The sequence below is a fragment of the Mustela putorius genome, unplaced genomic scaffold (genome assembly GCF_011764305.1).
Source record: "Mustela putorius furo isolate JIRA1106 unplaced genomic scaffold, ASM1176430v1.1 tig00003845_pilon_pilon_pilon, whole genome shotgun sequence".
NCBI lineage: Eukaryota > Metazoa > Chordata > Mammalia > Carnivora > Mustelidae > Mustela > Mustela putorius.
Window position 1 is genome coordinate 52,384,712 of NW_025421998.1, and position 12,386 is coordinate 52,397,097.

The 12,386-nt window shown below is 32.4% G+C and overlaps 1 long non-coding RNA gene across 1 annotated transcript in view; it reads right to left on the reverse strand.

Annotated features, from left to right (window-relative positions):
• Positions 1-2,057: 2,057 nt before the first annotated feature.
• Positions 2,058-12,386, reverse strand: part of LOC101675455 — a 52,441-nt gene continuing 42,112 nt past the window's right edge. The window contains exon 3 of the long non-coding RNA XR_001177939.2: positions 2,058-2,791. This is a non-coding gene — a long non-coding RNA (uncharacterized LOC101675455). The remainder of the gene's footprint in view (positions 2,792-12,386) is intronic.

Consider the following 12,386-nt stretch of genomic DNA (forward strand, 5'->3'; position numbering starts at 1 on the left):
ACATGGACTGCAGCTGTAACACATGAATCATTATAAGGAGCTAAAAGTCTCACTGTTCAGTGCACAAAACTATTAGTCTAATTCAGCCTCAGTTAAGTGGTAAAGAGCTGGCAATGAACCAGATGGATTACTGGATGTAGTCATAGTGATAAATTGAATTTTTCTTTTATAAAACATAGGCAGCTAAGTCTCATTCCCACAAGGGCAGACGAATCATACTTAAAACCAAAAACACGGATTAGAAACATCTAGATTAAAATTTTGCAGTCATTTTCTACTGTCTTCAAACAAGAGATCCAAAAATTCAGATTAAAAATAACTCAAAAAACCTTCCATAATGTTTACATGTCAGCACCATGGAGAATATGTTTCAAACACCCCAACCCCCACTACTACCTTAAGTAAAATCATGAGGTTATTACAATTCTAAATAGTTGGGCTATAAGTGATTTTTTAATAAAGTTTTTCTTATCTCTGTTTTCCACAATGAACATTCATTTCTTTTATAAAGAATAATCTACAAGGTAGAAAAAGAGTTATTGCAATCTCCTTCCAAAAAAGCAAGTTTAAAATACCTATGATAACACAGAACAAAGATGTTAAGAAATATTTTTCTAATTTAAATTGTAAAAAATTATTTAAATATAAATTCAAAATATTTGCCCTTAGAAATAAAATAGAACTATCTATGGAGTATTCTTACTCTCAATATGTCATTTGGCCACCACAAAATCCTGTCAAAGCAGGTGGAGTGTAACCTTTTTCATTTTACAAAGAAGATCATAAAAGCTCCTAGAGAAAATATATTTAGTCCTAGGGTAAAACAACCTGTAAATGGCAAAAACAGATTTCCAAAGTCCCTACTCTCTGTCATTTTTTTTTAACCATTTCTAAATAAAAAGCATTCTCAATCCTTTCTCCTATATCATAGTAAATAAAAAACCTACAAAAAATATTTTTTAATCACATGATATAATGGAAAAAGTTTTATCTACTACCTGAAACAATCTATAATTATTTTTAAAAGACAGTATACCCCCAAAAGATGATTTGATAACTTAGGCAATGGATGTGTTAGCACTCTCTTCCACTCCCCGGTGAACAATTAATTTTTATTATCAGGATGTTGGATACAGATCATCCCTACTCTGTGTTCTACCCAAAGCCATGACTCTAATGGAGGAAATCTGACCATGTAAGAGAAGATCTCAAGAGCTAGCAAGTATAGCATTTTGGCAGATTGGCCTCTTTAATCTTCCTTCGAGCTCTGACCAGCATTGAGTGATTTGGAAGAGCAACTAATCACAATAACATATGCTGACGTAACCCTACCTGGCTGATAAAAATCCAGGAATACCAAAATCCTCAGGGAATATTTAGAATGAACAAATATGAGTGTATAGGAGAATTCCTAGTATAATCTATACCTGTCTCAAAAGAGAGAAAGAACTGAGGAAAGCACAAAATAGATGAAATATTTTATTTTTTTCAAAGATTTTATTTATTTATTTATTTATTTATTTCAGAGAGAGAGAGCGCACACAGAGGAAGGGGCAGAGGGAGACAGGCAGAGAGAAAGAGAGAGAGAATCTGGAGCAGACTCCACAATGATCCTGACCCCAAGGTGGGGCTTGGTTCCAAGACTCTGAGATCATGATCTAATCTGAAAGTAAAAGTCAGACACTCAGCACACTGAGCCACCCAGGCATCCCTAGATGAAGTATTTTAATACTGGGAATTACAGTATGCATCTAAGTGTTGAAGTTGAATATTTAGTAAAGTTTTAATAATTTTGCTCTCATAAAACAACTCATTGAATTGTGCCACATCCTGCGTAATACCATCCTATGCTCAACTGAAATTACAGATGGACTCTTTTTAGGCAATAGTTGCTTCTAGTCTTAAGAGAAAACTGACTTTAAATTTTAAAATGAAAAATCCATTTCTACAATGGTTAAAAGGTTTCATATAAATCAAATAGATTTTCTACCAAAAGTTAAATACTGCCTAAAAACAGCATTTATGTCAAAAAGACAAATTAAACACTTATTCCAGGAAAGAGCATATTTTATTTTGCTATGTTTTTGAATTGTAAGTAATTGAAAATTCCAAATAATGTATATTACATATAGCTTCTGAAAATAGTTTTCTTCTTAATAAAATTAACAAGAACAAACAAAAGTTATTTAAAAATGATTAATGCAATGGAAATACAAAGTGCTATGGGCAGACCGAGTGAGATGTTTTTAACTTCAAATTAGCAACAACAACAACAAAAATCAGGTAATTTCCAATTCTACTGACACCATGACAAACCAACTGGGTATTTAATTTGTGAAATAAATAAATAAATATATATAAATATATATATATATATATATTTTTTTTTTTTAAATGGATTGAGGAAATTTATTGTGAACCAAGATAGTCAAACTATCCAAGGGAACTTCCCCCCACCACCACCACCTCCAGCAGCTCAGAGATAAATCAGGATTATAAATAGTTTATGGTGGGGCCCACAGTTTCCCAATTAAGATGACATTCTTCTAACCTCAATGCAGAATCAGTTCTCTAGGGCAGACTCTAAAACATAAGAAAAAAATTCTCACTTGGAAAGCCTTTATACCAGTAGCCACTTCTCTTGAGGGGGCTTGATTTCAGAGTATACTTGGGTCCATATGGTCTTAGCTAGGATCCCATCCATTTGCAGAATTCTCCTAAGAGACTGCTGCTTCTCAGGGAGACAAAATGTTCCGAAGCACAATTTGGTAAACGATGGTGTTCAGTGTGACTAGAGAAAGAGGAAAAACAGGTGGTTGGGAAAGTCTGAATCTTCGTCCCCTAAGAAGAAAGATATATCTTATCTACTGAAATATCATAAAAAAAGAATAAGTCTTGAACAGAAGATAATTTAATATGTTCTTGAGGACCACAGCAGTTTTTCCCAGAGTGATCCTCTTGGAACACTAGCTTCAGTGGATTACAAGGGCTTCATGACCAAATGAATTTTGAAAATATTGCATTCTCTATCAACTTAGGGATAGAGGCTTCATTACAAGGGCTTCATTACCAAATGAATTTTGAAAATATTGCATTCTCTATCAACTTAGGGATTCACAATTGCATAAGTACATAAAAGGTCCTAAGAAATCCTATCAGTTAAAAAAAAACCAACTATACTAAAAAACACAACAATTTAATTCTGTGAAACCCATCATTTCTCAAACCTATCTGACCAAGAAACCCTTATTAGAATTATTAGCAAGCTATGACATACAGTTTGGGACTACAGTTTTGAACAGAGAGTCATGAAGAAACCCTGCTATATATATATAAAATATATAATACGTAATATATAATTATATAATTATAATTATAATATATATAATTATAAATATATAATATATAATTATAATATATGTAATTATAATTATTTTATATATAATATATATAACATATATAGCAGGGTTTCTGCTGTGTATATATATAAATATATATGTATATATATATTTATATATATAATATATAATACATAATATATAATTATAATTATAATATATAATTATAAATATATAATATATAATTATATAATTATAATATATGTAATTATAATTATTTTATAAATATATATAACATATATAGCAGGGTTTCTTCATGACTCTCCGTGCAAAACTGTAGTCCCAAACTGTATGTCATAGCATCCTTTGATATCATATTTTAATTCATAAATAAATTATGAATGAATTATGAAATAAATAAATTATTTATTCATGATATATTTTGATACCATATTTTAATTCCTTAGACATTATCATTGTGGCATATATATGATATGTATCATATATATGATATATATGATATGTATCAAAATATGATATCATGAATAAATAATTTATTTATATATATATAACAGATATATATGCCACAATATATATGCCACAATGATAATGTCAAAGGAATTAAAATATGATATCAAAATATGATATCATGAATAAATAATTTATTTATATATATGTTATATATATGTATATATATGTATATAACATATATATAACAGATATATATGCCAGTTATATATATATAACATATATAATAGCAGATATATATTCCACAATGATAATGTCAAAGGAATTAAAATTCCCTTATCTTAATAATATTTAGTTGTTTTGAGCAAAGCAACATATTTATCTTAGACAATCTAATATACCTCTTCTTAGAATTTATCTGGAGATATATATCTATAGATATAGATATATACATATATATATACACACATACATGCTATACTATATGTTACAACACATACACAAATGTATATTCTATTTATTTCCAAAGAATGTTCGGCATTTATCTATAGAGAAGTAATGGCCTTGTGAACTAGGTTAAGAGGCAACATGAAGCACAAAAAAGGAAATTCTGTAAGCATGACTTGACTCCAATTACTCCTCATTGAAAAAGCTAAGTAGTTCTATGTAATATCTGTCAAAAAGATGACTGACTCAGAAAGATTTGGCCCCAATCCCTTGGCAACCATTTTTATTTTGTGACTGTTTATGCCAAAAACAATCAGCCTAAACTGTGCACATTTCAGACAGAAAAAAAAAAAAAAAGTTATCCAAAATGGTATGAAGTCAAGTAAGGAGTTAACCTTTTCAAATAAGTTGATATTTTTGCAGTTTTACGTGGTATATTTTCCTACCAGCCTTCACTCTAAAGTGTAGAAGATATGTCTGAGATATGAAATTAATACTGTGTTCATTTTGTTTAATTTAAAAATATTTAGCCAGCATTTTTAAAAGATTTTATTTATTTATTTATTTATTTATTTATTTATTTATTTTAGAGAGCTATAGATAGCATGAGCAGGGGGAGGGATAGAGGTAGAGGGAAAGAGAAAGGGAGTGAATCTCAAGCAGACTCTACACTTAGTACAGAGCCTGACATGGGGCTCAATCCCATGACCCTGAGATCATGACCTGAGCCTAAACCAAGAGTTACAACCTTAACCAACTGAGCCACCTCTGTACCCCTAGCTTGCACTTTTTAAAAGAAACTGGCCTTCAGACATTTATTCACATTAATCTAAAAAAAAAAAAAATAAGTATTGCCAAAGCTGGAAAATATATCCAGGGTGTTTCATCACAATGGAGTATATGAATGCTTACAGTTTCTGCCTGGCAAAGACCAAATTGCTTTATCAACTCAATTAACTCCAAAGATTCATAGGCAAATGAGCCATCTACCACTGTTGTTTACATGAAGTTTTCAAAGGGTTCAGTGACAAAATGAGTCTGGCCCATTTTTTGATAAACATGTCTCAATACCACTCCATTGAATACAACCAAATCATCTTCAAATTCTCTCATATCATATTATCACTGAGAACAAGTAATGTGATTATTAAAGGTCCAATTAATTCTATTAAATACAATATTATTATTTTTTACTCTTTTTTAGAAATTGTGCCACTTATAAACATGAATATTTAACATTTTATATTTCTTTTTATCAGCAGTAAATCTCATAACTCATGACATCTTAAAATCAAAGAAAGAGAGTTCCATTAATATTTTTTCTCTTTAGAAATGTTTTGAACAAAATTGGATTAACGTTATACATGGGCTCATGATGCAAAGTCATTAATCTACATATATGCACCAAATAACAAAGTACCAAACTACATGAAGCAAAAATGATAGCAGTGAAGGGCAAAAATGACAGTCAACAATAATAGTCAGAAACTTTAACATCCCACTATTAATACTGGAAATAATAGCTAGACAGAAGATCAGAAACAGGAAACTTGAATAAAGCTACAAACTAGACATAACAGACATCTATAGAACATTCAACACAACAATAGAATATATGTTCTTCTCAAGTATACATGGAACATTCCCTAGGACAGACCATATGCTAAGTCAAAAAGCAAACCTCAGAATATCTGAAAAGATAAAAAGAAGTTAAAGTATGTTCTTTGACTAGAATGGAATGAAATCACAATCTTTTAGCAGGAAAATATTTGGGAAAAATCACAAATACATTGAAATTAAAACACTCTTGAATAACCCATTGGTCAAATAAATCAAAAGGGAAATCAGGTAATATATTGAGATGGAAAAAAATACCAAAATTTATGGGAAGCAGTTAAACTGGAACCTAGAGGGAAATTTCTGTTTATGCCTATATTAAGAAATTATAAAGAATTCCAGTGAAAATTCTAGCTTTCCTCCATAAGACACAAATGAAACCTAAAGCAAGCAAAAGGAAGAAAATAATAAAGACTACAGCAGAAACAAATGAAATAGAAAATGGAAAAACAATAAAGAGCATCAATGAAACCAGAAGTTTGTTCTTTGAAAAGTCTACAAAATTGGAAAATGTTTAGTTTTGTACACCCGGAAAAAAAGAAATAATACTCAAATAACTAGAGTGAGTAATGAAAGAGGGATATTACTGCTGACTTTAGACAAATAAAAAGGATAATAAAGAAGTACTACCAACAATTACACACCAACAAAGTAAACAACTTAAAAGGAAATGAACACATTCCTAGAAAGACACAAACAAAATTAACTAAAGGAGACTACACTGGGCATACCTGAGTGGCTCAGTTGGTTACATGTCTAACTTCAGCTCAGGTCACGATCTCAGGGTCCTCAGATCAAGCCCAGTGTCATGCTCTGTGCTCAGTGGGGAGTCTGCTTGTCCCTCTCTCTCCCCCTCTAACCCTCCCCCTACTTGTACTCTCTCTCTTTCTTATATAAGTAAATAAAATCTTTTTAAAAAAAGACTACACTGAAGAGCACTAAACATTGTTGAAAGAAATTATAGACAATAAAAATAAATGGGAAAACATACCAAACTCAAGGATCAGAAGACTGAACACTATTAAAAAGGCAACACTCCCCAAACTGATCTACAAATTCAACACAATCAGAATCTGAGCTGAATTCTTTAAACAATTTCACAAGCTGTTTATAAATTGCAACAGACCTAGAATAGCAAAAACAATCTGAAAGAGAAGAACAAAGAACAAAGTAGAAGGATTCACACTTTCTGATTGTGAAATATTACAATTAACAGTAATCAAGACAATGTGGTACTATAAGGGTAGACATATAAATTAATGGAATAAAACAGAAAGTGCTGAAATAAACCTATACATCTATGGTCAACTGATTTTTTGACAAGGGTGCCAAGGTCATTCAATGAGGAAAGAATAGTCTTTTTATCAAATGGTGCTGAGACAACTGGCCAGCTACATGCAAAATTAGAGAGTTGGACCCTTACCACACATATTCACAAAAATTAACTCAAAATGGATCAAACACCAAAATATAAGAGCTAACACTATAAAACTGTTGGAATAAAATTGAGGTAAATTTTCAGGACACTTGATTTGAAAACATAAGAGCTAACACTATAAAATGGTTAGGAAAAAAATGGGGTAAATTTTCAGGACATTTGATTTGGCAATGGATTCTTAGATTTGACAGCAAAAGCATAATCTTAAAAACAGAACTGAAAAGTGTGGCTGTGTGCAAGCAGCCCCAGTAGGGCTCAGAATGACCCCAAAGTGAATTCTGTCCTGTGGTAAAGGAAGAAAACCAAACACACCAGTTTTGTGGGTGGGGGTTACCTATTTTTAAAAGATTTTATTTATTTATTTGACACACACATACACAGAGGAGAGAGAGAGGAATACAAACAGGGAGTGGGAGAGGGAGAGGAGTGCTGAGCAGGGAGCCTGATGCAGGACTCAATCCCAGGACCCTGGGATCATGACCCAAGCCAAAGGCAGACACTCAACAAACTGAGCTACCCAGGTGCCCCAATTTGACTGTGGGTCCCAGCAATGGAATGTGAGTTGACATCTGGTCTAACTTCAGGCCCCACTCACCAATAAAAGGTTCTCAGGGAGAGGGCTCTCCAGTATGGTGTGACCACAACTATGACAAATACTTGGTCTGTCCCAGCTCAAGCCCAAGGCAGCTCAGACTAGCCACTAACAGCACAGAAACCAAAATCTGCCCACATCAGGCAAAGAGACCCACTGCAGACAACCAGACTGAAGACAAACAGGACTCAGCCACAATAGTAGGGTGCAACACATAGGAGACATTCCCCAAGTACCAGGTTCTGGTGAACAGGGGACATTGCATTACAGGGCACCATAGGACTTCTTCATAAGGCCATTATTTTCAAGAGCAGGAGACATAGCTGACTTTCCTAACACAGAGAAACAGATATATAGATTTAAACAAAATGAAGAGACAGAGGACTATGTCCCAAACAAAAGAACAAGGCAAATTCACAGCAAGAGAGCTAAACAAAATGAAGACAAGCAATATGCCTGATAGAGATTTTAAAGTAATGTTCATAAAGATACCTTCTTTAGGTAGAGAAGAGTGGAGGCCCTCAGTGAGATCCTCAACAAACAGATAGGAAATATAAGAAAAAAACAATCAGAGATGAAGAACTCAATAACTGAAATTTAAAGTACTCTAGAGGAAAAAAAAAGAAACCAGAAGAATGGATCAGCAACCTGTAAGACAGAGTAAAGGAAAGCAGTAAGACTGAACAGGAGAAATAAAAAAAAGAATTTTTAAAAAATGACTAGATTAGGGGCACCTGGGTGGCTCAGTGGTTTGGGCTGCTGCCTTCAGCTCGGGTCATGATCTCAGGGTCCTGGGATCGAGCCCCGCATCGGGCTCTCTGCTCCACAGGAAGCTTGCTTCCCTCTTTCTCTCTCTCTCTCTCTCTGCCTGCCTCTCTGCCTACTTGTGATCTCTGTCTGTCAAATAAATAAATAAAATCTTTAAAAAAAAATGACTAGATTAAGAGAACATAGTGCCACCAGCAAGTATAACAACATTCTCATTATAGAGATCCCAGAGGGAGATCAAAAAAGAAAAAAATAAATAAAAGATGAAGAAAAAGGTTTTTTTTGTTTTTTTTAAAAAATTTATTTATTTATTTTTTAACAGATAGATCACAAGTAGGCAGAGAGACAGGCAGAGAGAGAGAAGAGGAAGCAGGCTCTGTGCTGAGCAGAGAGCCCGATGTGGGGCTCAATCCCAGGACCCCGGGATCATGCTGCCTGATGCGGGCCTCGATTCCAGGTCCCTGAGACCATGACCTGAGCTGAAGACAGAGGCTTTAACCCACTGAGCCACCCAGGTGCCCTGAAGAAAAAGTTTTTAAGAAATAGTAGCTGAAAACTTTCTGAATCTGAAGAAGGAAACAGAAATCCAGATCCATGAGGCAGAGAGAGCCCCAAAAAGGAAACCCAAGGAGGTCCACACCAAGACACACAGTAATTAACATGGCAAAATATAGTGATAAAGAGAGAATTTTAAAAACAAGACAAAAGAAAAGTTACATACAAGGGAAACCTCATAAAGTTATCAGCTGATTTTTCAGCAGAAACTTTGTAGGCCAGAAGAGAGTGGCATAATATAATGAAAGTGCTGACAGAAAAAAAAAAAAAAAAAAAAAAAAAAAAAAAAAAAAAAAAAAAAAAAAAAAAAACCCTGCAGCTAAGAATACTCTATCCAGTAAGGCTACCACTTAGAATAGAAGAAAAGATAGAATTTCCCAGACAAAAAAAAATTAACGAATTCATCACCACTAAAAAATGTTAAAGAGGCAACTCTGTGAGTGGAAAGACTGGAAGCAGAAGAAAAGCAGGAAGGACAAAAGCAGTAAAATTAAAATATATAATTAAAATTTATACATATACATATACATAAATAAAATTTATACATATACATATAATTAAAATTTATACATATACATAAACCATATATATATATACACATTACATATATATGGTTTATGTATATGTATATATATAATGTATGTATGTATATGTATATGTATATGTGTGTGTGTGTGTGTGTGTGTATAAAAATGAATCAAGAGATTCACAAAAGAAAAGAAAAGAAAAGAAAAGATTCACAAAAGAAAAGGATGTAAACTATGATAACATGTACCTAAAATGTGGGAGAAATGAGCAAAAATTTAGTGCTTTTAGAATGCAACCATCAACTTAATATAGTGGCCATCAACTTAATATAGACTAGTATATGCATAAGACATTATATTTAAATGTAATGGCAACCACAACCACAACATAAGATGTTATATGCAAATGTAATGGCAACCACAAGTCAAATTTGCATCAAAAATAATAAGATACCTAGGAATAAACTTAATCAAAGAGGTAAAAAACTGTAACCTAAAAACTATAAAACACTGATGAAAGAAATTGAAGACAACACAATGAAATGGAAAAACATTCCATGTTCATGGACTGGAAAAACAAGTACTGTTAAAACGTCTATACTACCCAAAGCAATCTACAAATTTAATGAAACCTATCAATATATGAATAGCGTTTTTCATAGAACTAGAATAAACAATCTTAAGATTTGGATGGAACCACAATAAAACCCAAATAACTAAAGCAATCTTAAAAAAGAAAAACAATACAGGGTTGCTGGAGGGGAGGTGGGCAAGGGAATGGGCTAAATGTACAATGGATATTGAGAAGGGCACTTGTCATGAACACTGGGTGTTATGTACAAGTGATCAATCACTAAATTTTACTCCTGAAACTAATATTATACTATATGTTAGAATTTATATAGAGAATTTAACAACTTGAAACATTAAAAAAATTCAGTGTCAGCCATCATTTTAGTGTTTACTATATATCAGGAATTTTACATAAATTAGTTGGTATTTTAAGCTTATTTTAAATTTACTGCTTGATTCAACAAATATTTATTAAGCTCCAACTCTGTGTCAGGCATTGGATCTGTAACAGCAAGCCAAATAAACAAGATATTGAGTCTCACCAAAAAAATGGCCAATAAGCACTTGAGAAGATGCTCAGCATCATTAGGTATCAGAAAAATACAAATAAAAACCACAATGAGATACCACTTCATACCTACTAGGATGGCTAAAATCAAAGTTATAGAATAACAAGTGTTGATACAAGACTTTTAAAAAATTGGAATCCTCATATACTGGTAGAGGGAATGTAAAATGATGTAACCACTTTGGAAAACAGTTAGGCATTTGCTCAAATGATTAAACAAAGAGGCATCAGATGACTTGGCAATTCTACTCCTAAATATATACACCCAAGAAAGGAAAACATATATCCACACACAAGAACTATACATTAATATTTAAAGCAGCATTAGTTATAATAGCTAAAAGGTAGAAACAACCCACATCTTCATCAGTGAACAAATGGATAAACAAGATGTAGTAATTCCATATAATGGAATATTATCAATCCCTAAAAAGGAATGAATACTTACACATGCTACAATATGGATAATAAACCTTGAAAACACTATACTAAATGAAAGAAAATAGTGATAGAAGTCCATATATTATATGATTTCATTTACATGAAAGTTCAGAACAGGAAATCCCATAGAAATAGAAAGCAAATTAAAGGCTGCTTAGGACCAGCTGGAGGAATGGGAGATAGGAAGGTGATAGTAAAAGGTATGGTGTTTCTTTTTGAGAAGAAAATGCTCTAAAATTGATAGTGGTGATGGTTGTATTTATTTGTAAATATACTAAAGACCATTGAATTGTATACTTTAAATGGATGGACTATATATGTGAATTATACTTCAAGAAAGCTATTTAAAAATTGATAATATAACAAAAAAGTTGATAATATAGTAAAGAGATAGAAATAGATAATATACAAAAAAAAGTAACAATAGAAGAATTAGAGTATTTTGCATAAGAGATTTTAACATCTCTTCCAACAATTAATGGATTGAGCAGATAAAAAATCAGCTACTGTAGAAAAAAAATTTTTTTTAATATTTTATTAATTTATTTGACAGACAGAGCTCACAAGTAGGCAGCAAGGCAGGCAGAGAGAGAGGGGGAAGCAGGCTTCCCGCCAAGCAGAGAGCCTGATGCAGGGCTTGATCCCAGGACCCTGAGATCACGACCTGAGCCAAAGGCAGAGGCTTAACCCACTGAGCCACCCAGGTGCCCCTACTATAGAAAATTTTAATGATATAACTAATACTGAATAAATAGAACCAAATATTAGAGTTCAATTTTTCTCAAGCACACATGGAACATTTACAAAATCAGTTATGTATAAGGCCATAAAACAACTCCCCAAAGTTGAATGTGTCACACAAAATCCCACTCTGCAACAAGAAAGCAATTAAGTTAGAAATTACTAACAAAAAAATTTTAATTCTGTGTATTTAGAAACTAACTAATTGGTCAAAGAAGAAATCATAATAGACATTTTTAAAATATTTTCACATATTTTTATCCATTTTTAAGAAATCTGAAATGTGATAGAAGTATAATAAATGCCACCTATA